Source organism: Cupressus sempervirens, chromosome 1 (assembly GCF_028749045.1).
Source record: "Cupressus sempervirens isolate cs-2001-9-10 chromosome 1, ASM2874904v1, whole genome shotgun sequence".
In the NCBI taxonomy this organism is placed as follows: domain Eukaryota; kingdom Viridiplantae; phylum Streptophyta; class Pinopsida; order Cupressales; family Cupressaceae; genus Cupressus; species Cupressus sempervirens.
In genome coordinates this window covers 723,585,767-723,602,803 of record NC_143118.1, presented here as the reverse complement: position 1 = coordinate 723,602,803, position 17,037 = coordinate 723,585,767, and positions in this window count along the sequence as shown.

Here is a 17,037-nt window from a genome sequence, read left to right as displayed (position 1 = left end):
CTATGTACTCTCTCCTAAACTATACCAAGGACACATTCAAAACATAGCATTATATGAGGATTCAAGGAACACTAATGACATAAAGCTAATCACCTATGTTCATAGAACCTCATGAGTGTAGAAGATATTTCTATTGTACACATCATACATTAAAAATGAAAGAAACTATTAATAGGGGAGGAAAAGAATGAGTTTTTAAATAGACTCAATTAGCTAGTCAAATTTATGCCTCACAAAGAGACATTGTAGAAGGGGAAAACATTGGGGAGGACCAAGATCTAATACATAAGTCCCTACCGATCACCACAATATCAGAGAAAAAATGGGGGGCAGCCATAGAGGAAAGAAAATGCTATGCAAATGAAACATTAGAAAACTCAATTAAAGATAGTGGCCATAGTTATAAAATGCTCTATTTATATTCTCCGCCAAAGTAGAGCTATCAACTAAAATGACCAAGCATATGATAACTGCACTTATTTCTAAGGAGGATTATGATGACATTGATTGAATTTTGCAAGCCATTTACTAAGAATCATCTCAATTGGACTCAATTCTGACCAGTTCAAACGGGTTTTGTGTGCATCAATTTCAACCACTCCATTCACTGCTAGTGTTATCCCAATCATATCCACTCCCTTCGATGGCATACACTGAAATAAACACACACAAAACTCTTAGTTCACTCATGACGGATTCTTCTTATTTACACCTCACTTCAAAAATTCCTTGGATCACTATCATGTAGAAAGTAGAGAAAATATCAAAAACAATATTCAAGGTCAACAATATAATTAAAAATGGCTCTATTAAAAATGATATTAATGGTTTCCTTTTCAAAAGGAGTATTGAAATCATTACCTTAACTTAGGAATGCAATTCTTTATAAACCCATTGTTGCAATAATAAAGTCTTGTCCATTTGAATGCATGCATCTCTTTGATTCCTGAGATGCTCTATAGCATCTCACAAGATTCAATCCCAATCTCTTCCAAGTTGCTTAGTTTGGAAAGCTATGGTAACTCCTCAAGTTTAGGAAAATCATTAATAATTAACCATGTAATCTTTGGAAGATTGCCAAGCCTTGCCACTCTTTGTAAATTTTTGCAAGACTTCATAGATAGACGAAACACTGTTGTTGGGAGCATCATGTTCTGTAGCTTCTCACAAAGTTCAATTTCAATTCACTCCAAGTAACTCAATTTGGTAAGACCCTATAACTCCTTCACCTCAGGACATTCATTAATAGTTGGGTGTGTAAGCCTTAGAAAGTCACTAATTCCTTTCAATTTTTGCAAATCTCTATAGTATTTTACAGATAGACCAATGAGGGTTGGTGGGAGAATCATGTTCTTTAATTTCTCACAATAGCTAATCTCAATTTTATCCAAGCATTTTGGTCTAGCAAGGCTTTGCAACTCCTCAAGCTCGAGACATTCACTAATATATAACTCTCTAATGCTAACCAATAGATTTTTCAAATTTTCACAGCCATTCAACTGAAGATATTGTAACTTCCCACATCCATCAATTAAAATCCTCTCAAGGAAACTTGTACTTATAAATTATGGCATGCCATTAAGCTTCAGACAGTTATGAATGCTTAATACTACAAGATCATTGTAAGCATACCTTATTGTTTTCAATTTTGGACAACCATCTAACCTAAAATATTTCAAATTCACCTCTCCATCAATTGTTATCTTCTCTAGACACTCCATATGACTGAGAGTTATGTTCTCAAAGACTAGATGGCTGCAATCACTAATTTCTAATTCTACAAGGCTTTCAATATTACATATTCTTGACACAATTCTAAAATATCCACAGTCTCGAATGTAAACTTTTTCCAGGAAGCTCAGAATTTCTAGTCTTATCTCTTCAAGCTCCAAACATTCAAAAATTTGTAGCTCTTTTAGTTTGGAGGGCATCTATAATTAATAAAAAAAATTCATGGAGATCTCAATGATTAGAAAGAATAGCACAAAGACAAGGGCATAATTTTAGGAGATTCATTATTTTGATTGTAGAGATCATACTACCTGTGCATGATTTTCCCACAACATTTTGAATCCTAATCTATAATTGATTATCAAAAACAAAAAAATTGACCCAGCTACATACATATTCTAGAATCCAAATAATAAAGCAATTAAAATCACTGAACCCGTACTTAGTGACTTAACTCAAAATCCTTCACCAAAATAATGCAGACTAGGAAAAATAGGTACAGTTCACAAGAAATTTTACAAAAACATATCATGAAGATATTTTTAGAAAGAAACAAGCCATAATCTAGCTAAATTTCTCTAGTTGCTGATTAGTTGGGTTGATTACAAATTTCTATAGAACTATCATTCGAGTAGGTATAATAAAATGAACAATTAGTTGTTCCCAGCTAGCAAGATCAAATACAATTTTCCAAGGTGATAAAATTGCATATATAGATGCATCACTTGCATGCCAGACATGAAGCACATTCCCCAATTTATAATGAATGGTTGGATATAAATTCTCCATACATTGGTCCAATAATGGAAGCTAAGTATGTAACCATACATGTATTGGCACAATCTCCCTGTGAGGATCCCAAGTATCTATTGTTGTTGTTAATTTGGGCATCACTATATGATCTAGAATGTTATGAAGTAATGAATCCAATAGTAACTTCTCCCATGTCTCCAAAAAATTTAGCATAGGTTCAGGGTCCCTTGGCTCCTAGGAATTTGTAGTAGCTATTCCCACTACTAGAAGAATAACTTCAACAAAGAGTTGATTGTAAGGAGTTAAAGAAGCAAGTTCTACTTCCATGTAAATACCATAATCATGAGGTTTATTTTCTTGCAAAAGCCTCTACCACAATGACATTACCTCTAAACCATGAAAATGATGTTGACATTGTTCCAAACCTTGAAACAGTCTTAGAAACTGTTGGTGTTTTATTTTGATGTTAACAGTACTAAAACTACTAGGCGACAAAAGGCTTAGTACCTAGATATTAGTACATACAAAACCTAAAGAATAGCCAATTCTCATTATCACTTGCATATGCAAAGTACTAGGGCCCAACTTCAACAAAACCTTAGAAGGTTTTCTACTCTTTTGGCTCTGTAAAACTAGGGCGGGTGCACCCGAGGATGGTTCAAAGATGGAATAATTGTATGAGAATTATCCTTAGTTTCATTTTGATTCTCATCTCTACATCCTCAAACATATAGGTAAGTAACTGATAAACACATCCTTTGAACAGATATGGCCAAGAAATCTTCTATAGCTCTGCAGATGTTTCCAACAACAATGGCTAAATGAAGCTAAAACAATCCAGGCAGGCAAGTGCTGGCCAACTTTGAAAATCTTACAGGAAAGATAAATGAAAATTGATTTTATGATGTATTTTGAAAAAGCTAGTTATAATATACTTCTCTTTTGGCTGAAATACTTTCGATCAGTGCCTAATCCATTGGGAATTCAGAGTCAAGTAAATTCTTAGATCTAATTTGTTGCCTTGCAACGAATTTTCATCAGCAATTCTTACCAGAATTTATCATTCAACAATCCTTATTAACACCCAAGCAACCTCATCACATTCATCAAAGCCTTTACTTAATCCATTGAATTAACAGCAATAACAAATGGATGTACAGTCTTACTAAATTGCAATCAATTGCATAAGCTTTTACTCACACAACATCAAGGTAGTTTAGTATTAAAAAGGAGACAAAATTCAGAGAAGAACAGATATGGGGACAGTTCATAATTTGTATTCATTTCCTTTGAAAATGATATATCCTTTACAAAAGACCCAGAAAAACCTTCAGAGAAGAAGCACAGTTCTTTCTACATTCATCCATATCTCAGAAATTTTGACAGAAAAAGTATACTATAAATTTCTTTTCCAAAATGTTTGGACCAAAAATAGAACTAAGCACAATACTTAGTGAAAACCAAATTTGGACCCATCTTTAGCCTTGGGATCTCACTTAAATAATGTGAGATGCAACAAGCTTCAGGCTACAGTAGGTGACAGGTGTCCTTCTTTTGAAAAACAAAAACAAGAATAACAGAAAGGTTGATTACAACAGCACTTCTTGGCGGGTCCCTTTCTGTTATGCTTCTTGGTTGTTATGATCTGCTCTCGCAATCATTCCTCATCTTCAGAGTACATACCCATAAGGTCTGCAAGTGATGTATCATCTTCTGTTACATGCAAAATCACTTTAACTTGGGGATTTTCTATGTCATCATTGCTGACTACAAGAGTAACTATTACTCTTACATCTTCCTCGTCATCTTCTCCTGACATCTGTTCACTAAACTGATCTTTCCATCTGTTAAAAGTATCATCATCTGGCCAATCAAAACTTAGGGTTTCTCTTTGTATCTTTATTAAAGAATTGGCATTTTCTTCTAAATCATCGAATTCTTTTCTTATATCAGCATAATACAATTGTATTTTTACCAGCTCTTCATTTGTCTTTGCCCAAAACCAATAGCCAGTCTCACTGATGATGTTTGTTATTCTGTTATCAAATAATTCATCCATTTCCTTTTTCCATTTGTCCTTTTCCTTTACTGTATCAACAGATTCTAAGGCACAAGGAAATAGGGTGAATTTTTTAGCAAGATATCTTGAAAAACAGAGTGTCAATTTCCTCTGTAAAGAATCTCTTTTATTTTCAAAATTATCTAATTGATTCAATAAATCAAAAATCCTCTCAACCTGATGATAGGGCATTTGAACTGTAGATATACAAATAATTGTAACATCATTATTCCTCTGTCTCCACTTCTGTGCAAGAGAATCTAGTCCATTCTTTTCTTTATTTAACTCATCTATGAGGGTTACAATCCTTGTCAACTGATCATAAAAATTTGACCATTGTATTTTATCCCTCAAGTATGTCACACCCTGCCTCCATTTCTCTTCCTGCTGATTTCTAAATTCTATCTGCCACTCATGCAATTTGGTTTTTTCTGCTTCAAATTCCTCTGCAGTATAGAATTGGGGTCTTTCAGGGGTGTCAGGTATCTCAATAATAGGGGTTAATCCCACGGATGACTGTGGGGGATATGCAATTCTTAATGTACTGGATTCTCCCACTTTTCTCTTTCCAAGTACCTTTTCTAATTGAGATACCCTGTTTTCTAACTCAATTCTCCTTTTTACCTCTTGATTATAGGCTTTCACCACTACTTCATATTTATTATGCATATCCATCATTTCCCTCTCTTCTCTTTCCGCAGTAGCCAGGGAAAATTTAGAATAATCCACATTCATGTGGGCTGCCTGTACATTTGAAGTGTCAGCAACTCTTCTTACAATGATATTCCCTGTTAATCCTGAATCATCAGGCTGTGATGAAGTAACTCTGGATCCTCTTCTCAGGGACCACATAACAAGGGCAGCTTGATCATTGCTGAATGCTGTACCCAAGAATTCCTCTTTATTTGGATCTTGGAGTCCTAAATTATTTGAAACAGAATTAAAAATTAATGCGTCAGCAATGTCCCAATTGGGCAATAATAAAACATTAGCATTTTTTACCATCTGTCTTCCCTCATCAGGGGTTATATTTTGGAACTCTTGAACCATTTGTTCCTTTATTAGATTTTGAATGGAGGTCTCATCCATTTCTGGATGTTCTGCTCTCATATTATTGCACCTTTGCTCAAAAATGTGCATGTTTACTCTCCACGCAAACTGATGGAAAGCCCTAGATCTTACAAAATTGTTATCAGACAAAAAATGCTGACTGGCTTGTTCCAAAACAGGGTCCAATTCCCTTCCTCTGAAATCTGCTGTAGTTAATTCAAAACTTGGTACAGGGGGTTCCTGAGGGTTCCCTTCATCAATCTCTGCTTGTGTAACAAAAATTTCTCCTTGTGACCCCATTTGTTCGAATTGGTCATTGGTGAGCTGTTCTTCCTCAACTCTTATTGGGGTTTGAGAAGGTGAGCCACTTTCATCAGGGGATTCTTCCTCCCTTATTATTCTCCTTCTTTTGGGGGAAGGTTCAGGGGGTCTTTCTTCTAGGACAGTGCTGGAGGATCCAACAATCTGTTTTTCTTTATGCACAACGGGCACCTGCTGTCGGACAATAGTATATCATGTTTTCTTCCGTACCACCAGTGGACCTATTCCAATGTTGGGAGTGAAACCCAATTTTCTCATAATTTCTCTGGCTTTATCTGGAAAAGAATTAATAAAATGCTGTTTCTTCTCATTCATTACCTCCATTATCTCAGAGAAATTACTCATGAGCTTATGTACTTTATCTGCATTGTTTGCAGCATTACTAAGAGGACTGAAATTTTTATCAAAACAATTAATGAATTCCAAAACTTTTGAATAGACTCTCCATTTTTCTTTCTTTATTTCTTGCTCATGGAGAGAATATTCATTTCTTATTACATCTTCTGGAAAATAGAATTCATGCTGAACTGGACGCAGCTTGATTCTCAATCTAAGGGCAGAGTTAAAGAAACCTTTTGTATCACAAAAACGAGAGTGAGACACTGCCATTTTGTATTGATCCAAAAATTTATGGAGAAAGACCCACCCTTCTTTAGTTATCACAAACTGGTGGGCTATAGTACAAGTAGGAAAAATTGATCCTGTCCCCCTTTTGTGCAAAAAGGCCTCCTCCACTCCTCCCAACTGCCACAAAAATTCAGCTATCCCTACCTTTAAAGGTACCTGATAGGGTAACACATGGGGTGTTCCTTTGAAACCATAGACCCTGATGACCATTGAGACTGAATATGGGATAATATCTCCCCAATTATGTGAAACTTTTAGATTGTGGGTTTTGTCCATAGGCCTGATAAGGTGCATTAATGCCTTAGGGATTCTGGGATTGTCACTCAATATGAGGCACCTTAGTTTGGAGGCAAAGTGCCTATCAAATCTAACGAAGCTAGCATTTTCTGCTTCCCAGGTCATGTCTGCACTCCATAATTGGACTGGCAGTGCTTCCCCTTCTTGTTTTCTATTTAATACCATTTCTTTACCAAAATAAGTGGCCCCTTTAAAAAGAAACATATGCATCAGTAAGGAATACTGACCCCAAACCTTTTCCACCTTACCCTGTGCAATCCCCACCAATCCATGATGAATCTCATTTGCCAAGTAAGATGCAAAATCAAAAATTATTTCCACACCAAAAGAAGAGATTTGGGTGATCATATACATGAAGCTCACCGGAATAAAGTCTTCTTCGCCCTCTCTGAAGACTCTGCACAGGGTCCTATATATCTCCACTGCCCTGGCATTAAAACATGATTTCTTGAAGGGCTCTTTAGAAGATGATGTTATGGTTGGGAGGCCTCCAATTCGGCCTATGTGGGCTTTCAATGCACCCTATCTAACTACATCCCTCTTGGATATATATTCTTTTTCTAAATCTATCAGATTAATGGGCACATGATACATGGTGAGGGGTCCCAGACTGAAAACCTTCCTAATCTCCTCGGGACTGATGGTAACTAAAGCCTCACCATCTATTCTCCTCACTACCTTAGTGGCTTGGTCATAGTTTTTTGCTATGGCTTCAAGCAGGTCAAAATCCATAAACACGCTGGGGACAACAAGCTTCCCAAGATCAAAATTCCAAATGTTGGCATGAGGGGCATATAACTTTCTCTCTGCAAACCATTTCTTGAATAAACTCAAACCAGTTTGAGTAGTTTGAGCATCCCGGACCCAATTACCCTTATCATACAATCTATCAGCTACCCTAAGCCTAGGGTTGAGTGAGGTCAACCTCTTAACTTGCACCGTTTCTACAGTGGACTCAGGAAGTAACTCAAGCAAATCATCATGCACATTTCTATCCAGGTAGTTTACTGCACTTGTAAATCCCTTCTTAGGAGGCATCTTGGGCTATCCTTTTTAAAACTTAAAAGCTCACAAAGATGATGGCAGTTTTACTTACTTGAATTCTGTCTCAATTCTCCTCTGTATTCTTGCAAAATTTCAGCGAACAGATAACTTGACAATTTTTTATCAACCTTGGCACGCTTTTCTTTCAGTAATAGCTTCTGCACAAGAATGGCTTCAAATATTTTCTCGCGTGAAATGGAACTGATGCAATCTCTCTGTATTATACTCTATTTTTTTTCACGGACGAAGCTTTCTTGTCTAATTAATACAGAGAGTGGCACTACATTTTTTATTTAAAACTGCGCCGTTGATCTTCAAAGATCCTACAATCATGCGGTACAAAGAGAACAACTAGGAGTTATACTTGCCATGTCAGTTATATTACCCAATGAGAGCTTGCCACGTACATAATTCTTTCTTTTGATGGAGCTTACCTTTAGACCCACTGACAACGGAGAACACATGTCAGCATGTCGCTACTTCGTTATGCATAAAGAACAAGCACCTTGCCATAATGAGGCGGCGACAACCGTTGATCGGATCAAGAAATGATTGAAAGATACGCTACAGGACTTCTTAAGAAAGAAGGTGGTGGGCCCAACTCGCTATGTCGCTGTAATTATCTTCCTTGCAACTCTTCATAGCGAGGTAGCGAGCTCCGTTGATTCACTTCAAGCTGACGTTCCAGATTTCTTGTACATTTAGTCAGGTAGGTATTAATGAGAATCGGATCTCTGCATAGCTGGCACATGTCAAAATTTATCACAGTCATCTGTCATTACACGTCATCATAGATCTTGCCGATCTTTTGCCATTTTACGGGGCCTCGCTAACTCGCTAACGGTGAAGCACCTCAATTTTTCGATAACGAGGTAGCGAGCTTCAGCACTTTAAAGGATTTCATGCCGGAAAATGCAAGGGGTACCCAGTAATTACTTCTGTTAATTAAAACTGATTTTGACAACGGTATTTATGACTGGTCATGCCACCTGGTGTAATTATGATACAAGCAAGATGCAATGTCATCATTTTTAGATTTTCACGTGGCCTCGCTACTTCGCTAACGGTGAAGTGCCTGAATTTTCCGATAGCGAGGTGGCGGAACTTCCGAAAAGATCAACATTCTAGCTCTGATGTCAGATATTCTAGTGGGTCCCTCTCCCCCTTTTTTATGGCGAATTGCAAAGTGTACCTGCACAATAAAGCATTTACTAAGCAAATCTCCAATCGCCGCACCTTCACTTCATGGTCCCACCGCTTAAAAACTCAACACTCGCTATCTCGCTATACTTAATGAGCATGCAACTCTCAATAGCGAGGTAACGCCAGTGGTAGATCTAATCAGATCTGACAGTTGGGACAAATAAGAAAAAAGGTAACCCGGGAGAAAGGAAAAAGAATACGAAAGCATATTCGCTTCTTTTGAAAATTGAAAATTTTGCGCCCGACCATTTATGAATAGGGATGAATATAGGGCTTATATGGTGAATATTTCTTTATAGATGGTTTATCCAAAACCTTATACTTCACTTAGACATAGAACATCTGACTTTTCTATGGTTTAACTGAAAAAAAAATTTTTACTGCAGAAAAAGTTAGACCAACAGTGGCTCTGTCTGGGGATGATAGACTACTTGAGTGTATGCAAGGATTCAGAATCTATGGGAGAGTAGACCACACATCCGAGAAATGACAACTTCTTCAGAGAGCACAGAGCAACACACAAAAACAAAAACTCAGACTGTACAAGGATTTACAGAAAACAGGACGCTAGGAAAACCTAAAACTAATGTTCATGGAAGAAATTAAGTATTTTTTCAAGAAAAATAACTCTTCAAGAACTATCCATGAACTGGCAATTCAAGAATATTATCAAATACATCTTTGATTATGTAGGAATCTTCACCCCAAGCATTCTCAATGAGATATGGGCCTAACCAAATGGGATCAAATTTGCCATGTTTTCCTTTATCTTCAATTCTGGCGTTTCACATTAAGACTAGGTCTCCATTTTCAAATTTCTTGTTTACAGTTCTTTTATCATAGAGTGCTTTGACTTGTAACTACAATTTTTGGTTTCTCAGAGATGCTTCTTTTCTGGCTTCGGTCAATCCTACCAATTCATTCATTCTTTCTTTCATTTCATCAGTAGTATCTTCATCATATGACTGGATGTAATTGTATAATCCCATCAAATTGTTCTGGGGCATTCTAGCTTGAATTCCATACACTAAATCAAATGGAGCCACCCCAATTGCCTTCTTTACAGTTACTCTGTCAGCCCATATTGCCAACTGTAACTTGGAATCCCATGCCCTTTTATTATCGTCCAAGGTTCTCTTAATGATTTTCAACAGGCTTTTATTTGTGGACTCAGCTTGTCCATTCCCTTGTGGATGATATGGGGCAGACGTTGTTCTTGTCATTCCATATTTATCACAAAACTTGATGAATTCCTCAGACCTAAAACACATAGCATTATCTGTGACAACTTTCTATGGACATCCAAATCTGGAAATGATATTATTCAATAAGAAATTATTTACTACTTTACTCGTTGCATTTCTGGTAGGGATAGCCTCTACCCATTTTGTAAAGTAGTCAGTAGCAACCAGAATCCAAGAATAGCCAGTACTGGACTTGGGAAAAATTTCTCCTATGAAGTCCAGACCCCATTGTTGAAAAGGTGCTTTAGTTTCAACTAGCTTCAGTGGAGTATTTCCTGAGAATTTCAGCTTCCCAGCAAATCTCTGACAAGGATCACATTTTTTAACCATAACTTGAGCATCTTTGAACAAAGTAGGCCACCAGAAACCAGCTCTCATTATCTTATGTGCAGTAGTCTTGGCCATGTAATGTCCTCCACATACTCCAGCATGCATTTCTTTCAAAATCTCTTTTGCCCTTTCTCTATCAACACATTTCAACAGAACTCCTTCAAAGTTTCTCCACCATAAGTTATTTTGAACAATTACATACCTGATGGCTTGCAATTTAATATTCCTTTTTTCATTATCAGGCAGATGGGGAGGGACTTCCATATGTTGCAAATAATGTATAACATTAATGTACCAGTCACACTGGTCCATGTCACATAAATCAGTTCTGAAATCATCATTTACTAGGTTTATCTGATTAGCTTCCAGGTTAGTTTCGGCCATAAGTTGGGCCAAACCTTGACCTCTTACTAACTTAGTTATCTGCATATCAATGTTAAATTCTTGGATTCTATTAATCCATCTGCATCTCCTTCCTGACACTTCCTGCTGAGAGAAAATATCTTTAACTGCAGCACTAGGTACAAAGGCAATAATAGTAGCACCTACCAAATAACTTCTGAATGCTTTTATAGCCTTTACCAAAGCATATGCTTGTTTTTCATTTATTTCATACTTCAGTTCAGCATGCTGCAGGGATTTGCTAAAAAAGGCAATAGGCTGTTCATACCCTTCTTGGTTTTTCTGTAATAAAACTGCAGCTACAGTATGGAATGATGCAAAAGAAAAAATATGCATGGGTTTTGTATAATCTGGGGTCCTCAACACTGGAGCATTTTTTATCGCAGTTTTTATATCCTGGAATGCCTGTGAAGGTTCACCATTCCAATCTATAACAGCTCCTTTCTTGAGCATTTTTGAAATGGGTCTACTGATTTCAGCGAAGTTGGTAACAAACCTCCTCAGAAAATTAACCTGGCCAAAAAAGGACTGTATACCTTTCACGTTTTTAGGTTTAGGGACTTTATCAATAGCTATTACCCTTTTTGGGTCTATTTTTACCTCATGCTTGGACACTATGTGTCCTAATAACCTTCCTTCTGTGACCCCAAACGAGCATTTCTTTGGGTTTAGGGATACCCCATATTCCAGGGCTTTTATAAAAAAAATTTCCAAATGTTTGCAGTGATCTTCAGCCTTGTTAGAATACGCTGTAAGATCATCCTGGTACACAACCATAAATTTGTCAATATATTCATGAAATGCTACATCCATGGCTCTTTGGAAAGTAGCTCCTACATTAATCAAGCCAAAAGGCATCCTCACATACACATACGTTCCCCAAGGGGTTGTGAAGGCTATTTTGAACTGTTCACTTTCTTTTACCAGAACTTGATTATATCTAGAAAAGCCATCCATCATTGACATCAATTCAGAGCCGGTCACTTGTTGCAACATGGCTTCCATATTAGGTAAGCCATAATTATCTTTTAGAGATGCAATGTTTAGATTTCTAAAATCCACACAAAGCCTAATATCTCTATTCTTTTTTCTTACAGGAACAAGGTTTGAAACCCAAGTGGAATGCCTAATTGGTTTGATTATTCCACCATCTCTCAGTTTTGTCAATTCTTCCTGCATTTTTGGGGCAAGGGTAGGATTGATTGGCCTCTGTTTTTGCCTAAAAGGTTTTACATTTTCTTTCAACGGTATGACATGCTAGAAAAGGTCCTCCCTATAAGCTTTAAGGTCATCATATGACCAAGCAAAAACATGCCTGTACTTTCTAAGTAGGTCAATCAATGCTTTTCTGATTTGAACTGGCAGATCTTGGCCGATGTAAACCTTTTTAGGGATTTCATCCGTTCCCAAATTCATTTCTTCTAGCTCCTGTGGTTTGGGGTCCTTTATTCCCGATTTTACTCTGTCTTGGTTATCAAAAATATTCTCCAAGACTACCAACCCCTTAGGCATCTTATTTGTTTTTAATTGCATGATTTCTTGACCAAAAATGGTTTCCTTCCCATTCATGGATTCAATCAGTCCATTGCAGTCCATCTCCTACCCATGGTATTTGTCTTCATTTAGCAAAAAATTTGTGATATCTTTGTCATCTTCAAACACCTGCCAATTGTCAATGTTGTCAGGTATAGAAGGTCTGTTTTGAACCTCAATCTGAGATATTCCTGCAAATGATATTTCTTTTGGTTTGATAGCTACATTGGCCAGAAGATCAGCCATTTTATTTTGGGTTCTATCTCTCCATGAGATCCCAAATGCATCAAAGAATTCTATTTGATCCCAGACCGCGTTTCTATATTGTTTTAATCTCCTATTTTTTGAGGAGTATGTTCCTTTAATCTGAGAGATGATCAATTTAGAATCCCCTATGACACACAATTTCTTAATTTTGTGGTGTGTGGCCACTTTGAGACCTAGCAGCAATGCTTCATATTCAGCAATGTTATTAGTGCAAGAAAACTTCAAGGTGAATGAATACCTGAAGGTGTTATTTTCAGGGGACACAAAGACTACACCTGCCCCTGCACCCTCTTTAGAACTAGCCCCATCAAAGAACATTGTCCACAGTTTTGGTGAATTCATGCAACATTCAACCTCATTTTCAATGATATTAGGTAAGTTTTCCACTTCCTGAATAATTAATTCAGCCCTGAAAGCATTAATCCCAGTGTCTAGGAAACAGGTGGTATCTTTGTCAATTTCTTCACCTAAGATGTGGTTAACCCTTGGTTCCCTATTTACCCTGACAGCTTTGTCCCCTATATGGAAGGTGGCATAAGTAAGGTCACATTGTAGGCTTACCCCCATGGCGGCACTCCATTTTCTGGAAAGTAGCATCCCGTAGTGTGGGGGTATATCCACTACAAGGACAGACATGGTTAATTCTACCTCAGGAAATGCAGCTAGCTTGAATGGTAAGGCATTTATAGTACCTATTACTGGAACCTCTCTAGCATCCATCCCTCAGCATCTACCTTGCTTAGTATCCACCTTCAATCCTAGGGCTTCCATTACTTTAAAAGGCATTATAGTGTTGGAAGCTCCAGAATCTATCATACAATTTTTCAAGGTTTTCCCTTTTATGATTAGACTAAGGAAAAAGGGATCAATATCTTGCATGAACGCAACTGATGAATCATCTAAGAACATCTGAGGAATCTGGGATATAATACCATTGTCCTCTATTATTAATGGGGTCTGTTGGGCTACAGCTTGATTATCAATACTATTGTTGTTTGCTATTCCACCCAACCATGACAAAGCCTTATTTTTATGCTCTTCAATTCTAAAAAGCTCAGACAAGGGTACTTTCACAGTAATTTGAGATAACATGGCAATCATATCAACAGGTTCAACCACAGTAGGTTTTACAATAGTACCTGGAATCGGAGTCTTTTGAGTAGTGGGTACCACTTTTAGCTTGAAAACATCCGGTTCTGATTTCTCTGGTTGCACTACGGTCTTTGTTGCTTCACCTTTTTGAAATTGAACCTTCCTTTTTGGTTCCCATTTCTGACCCTTGTTCTCCTTAATCTTAGACACATCTATACTGACTTTCTTGTGTTGATCATCTGTCTTATGAGTGGTGTCTTTGATGAACATACTAGATGGCCTTCCTGCCTCATTATTTATTGCTCTATTTCTCAAATTGTAATTACTGTGGACTTGTGAAATCATTTCGGCTGTAATTCTATCAATTTCCTCCTTGGAGGGGATTCTTAGGTTTGTGAAACCTACTTCAGAAAATGTATTGCATACTTTATCTGTATCATTCTTTTCATCATCTGAAAATATTTGCTGATGATGTAACTGGTAAGCAATTCTCTGGCTGGTAACATCATTCTCAGGTTCTTCTGAATCAGAATCTATCAAATCATCAGATGTGTTCGCCATATTGCAGCTTATATCATCATGGTTTTTTTCTTCTGTTTCTTCTTCTGCTTGCACTCCTTGAGCTTGGGCGAACGACTGGGCAATAGCACAATAATCAGCAGAATGAGGTGATTGGCATATAATGCACCAAGGTACATCATCATTCATATTTACAGTGTTCCTTTGCAAGGGGTCTGGGGTACCCTTATCTTTCATATTTTGGATCTGGTTAGGAACTGATTTACCATCTTTCCATTGGGTGGTGTAAGGGTAATTCTGCATCCTAGGCTGTCTATTGAAATTGCTATTATTCACAGGGGTTCTCTCAGTAACATTTGTCTTATTGAAATTAGTGGGATTCATCTTCTTAAGCATTTCTAAAACATGGCCTATAGTAGGTTCTTCAGGCCTTTTTCCTATGGGAGTTTTGTCACCTTCCCTTTTATTATTATTCTTAGGGTTGAAAAGCTTAGGATCATCCCTCCTCCCTAATTTGCCAGAGGCCTTTCTATTATTTTCTATATTCACTGCAACTCTATAGGCATCTCTCAGAGTTTTAGGATCCTTATCTCTCAGTTGGTAGGCCATTTTGCTATCAAAGGCATTAAAATAGGTTGTAAGACAGACATCTTCATTTAACTGCATAAATTGAAATAGTTTGTACATCCCTTTCTGAAATCTCACATTGAAATCAAATGTGGATTCATTTGGATTCTTCTTGATATTGTTGAACTCATTCAACATGAATCCTGCATTGGTATTGTCCCCATATTGTTCCTTGAACAATTTCTCCAAATCACTCCATGAAGTAATACTATCATCAGGCAACCTCCTGAACCAATCCCTTGCATCCTCTATGAGTGAATGCACAAATAATTTCATCACCATGTCCTCATGTTCAACTTCATAATCATTGAGCATGTCAATGAAAATTCTCAAATGTTCTTCACCAGTAATAGCATTATTTCCAGAAAACTTAATCACTTTATCCCTTAAATCAAAAGATATGGGATGGGAGGCACCAGGAATACCGGCAAATGATATTTGTCTATATTTTTTGAGGTATATAGGTTTCTTCTGGAAACTAGGAGCGTTAGAGGTACTAGCTGCATTAGCTTGAGTTAGGAGAGCAGCTTGGGATAGCTGTGGTGGGACAAATGGGACTTGAGTGCCAATATTGGAAAGCTTTCTGAGTCGGGATTATGGGAGCATTAACTGGTGCAGGATTTGTAGGTGGGATAGACAAACTAGGCCATGAATTCAATGTAGAATTAGACTTTATGAATTGGATTTTCCTTCTGGTTTCTGCAGCCTGAGCTTCATTTTCAACCTTCTCAAGTTCTTTTGCAAGGTCTTCCCTCTCCTTTCGAGCCTTCTCTAGTTCTAGATCTAATTTTGATATGGAGGGTTGTATAGGTTTGCTCGGTATGGCTTGAGGCTCATTTATTTGGATTCCTATAGCCTTGCCTTTCCCTTTATCTGGAACTGTTCCAGTGGGCTCTATTGGATTAACTTGAATGGGTTTATAAGCTTGAACTTGAGCAATAATTGGTTCTTGCCTTTGATTTAGGAGTTTTTCCTGTTGTTGAACTTTAGCTCTTAGATTATCAATATTTCCAAAGACGTCCTGATGGAGAGTGGGGGTATTCTCTTCTAATTTTTTATTTTGCTCTTTCAAAGCAGCCATCCTTCTTAGCAAATTATCTCTTTCTATTATTGCATCCAAAGTGGCTCGCTCCCTTTCCTTTTCAAGACGGATGCGCTTAGCTTCTTCCTCAGCAATCCATTTCTTCAAAAATCCTATTTCAGATTGCACTTCTTTAGAATTAGCAGAGGTTGCCTCGAAATCAGCAGGATCATCTAGATCTATAAGGTTTGGTTCCATATATGGGGCTACTCTGGGATTAAAAAGGGTATCAGATGAACTCCTGAATCCTAGCCTACAATTTATATCTGCTACAGGCCCTGGTCTTGGTGAAGCAATTCCCATAGTAGATACGTCTTTATCTTGAAAAACTCTCTGATCTGGTAATGGGGTACTAAAAATTATGAGGTTCATTTTCTTGCATAATCATGAGGTTCATTTTCTTGCAAAAGCCTCTACCACAATGACATTACCTCTAAACCATGAAAATGATGTTGACATTGTTCCAAACCTTGAAACAGTCTTAGAAACAATGGCAAAGTAAATGTAGATGCAATACATGAAAAATTGCACAACATTTAGTCCTCTCAATATTTGGACTGTAAATTTTCAAAGACACTTTCAAGTGATTCCAATGTCATAGTACCTACCAAAACACTTTCATAGATTCTATCTACTGCTCCTATAATATCCTCTATGTGGTCTAGATGTTGTTTCAACCATGCAATCTTTTTTCTAAAGTTGCTCCTTCTCCTTTTGGTATATTACCACAAACTCTCTCTCGTGCCTTCAATTTTGACCAAACTACCAAATATCTACCTCTACCATATCTAAAATCAACTTCATATTGTGTTGTAACTCTAGCATAGGTGTTTGATCCTCGATAGCCTTTATTTCTA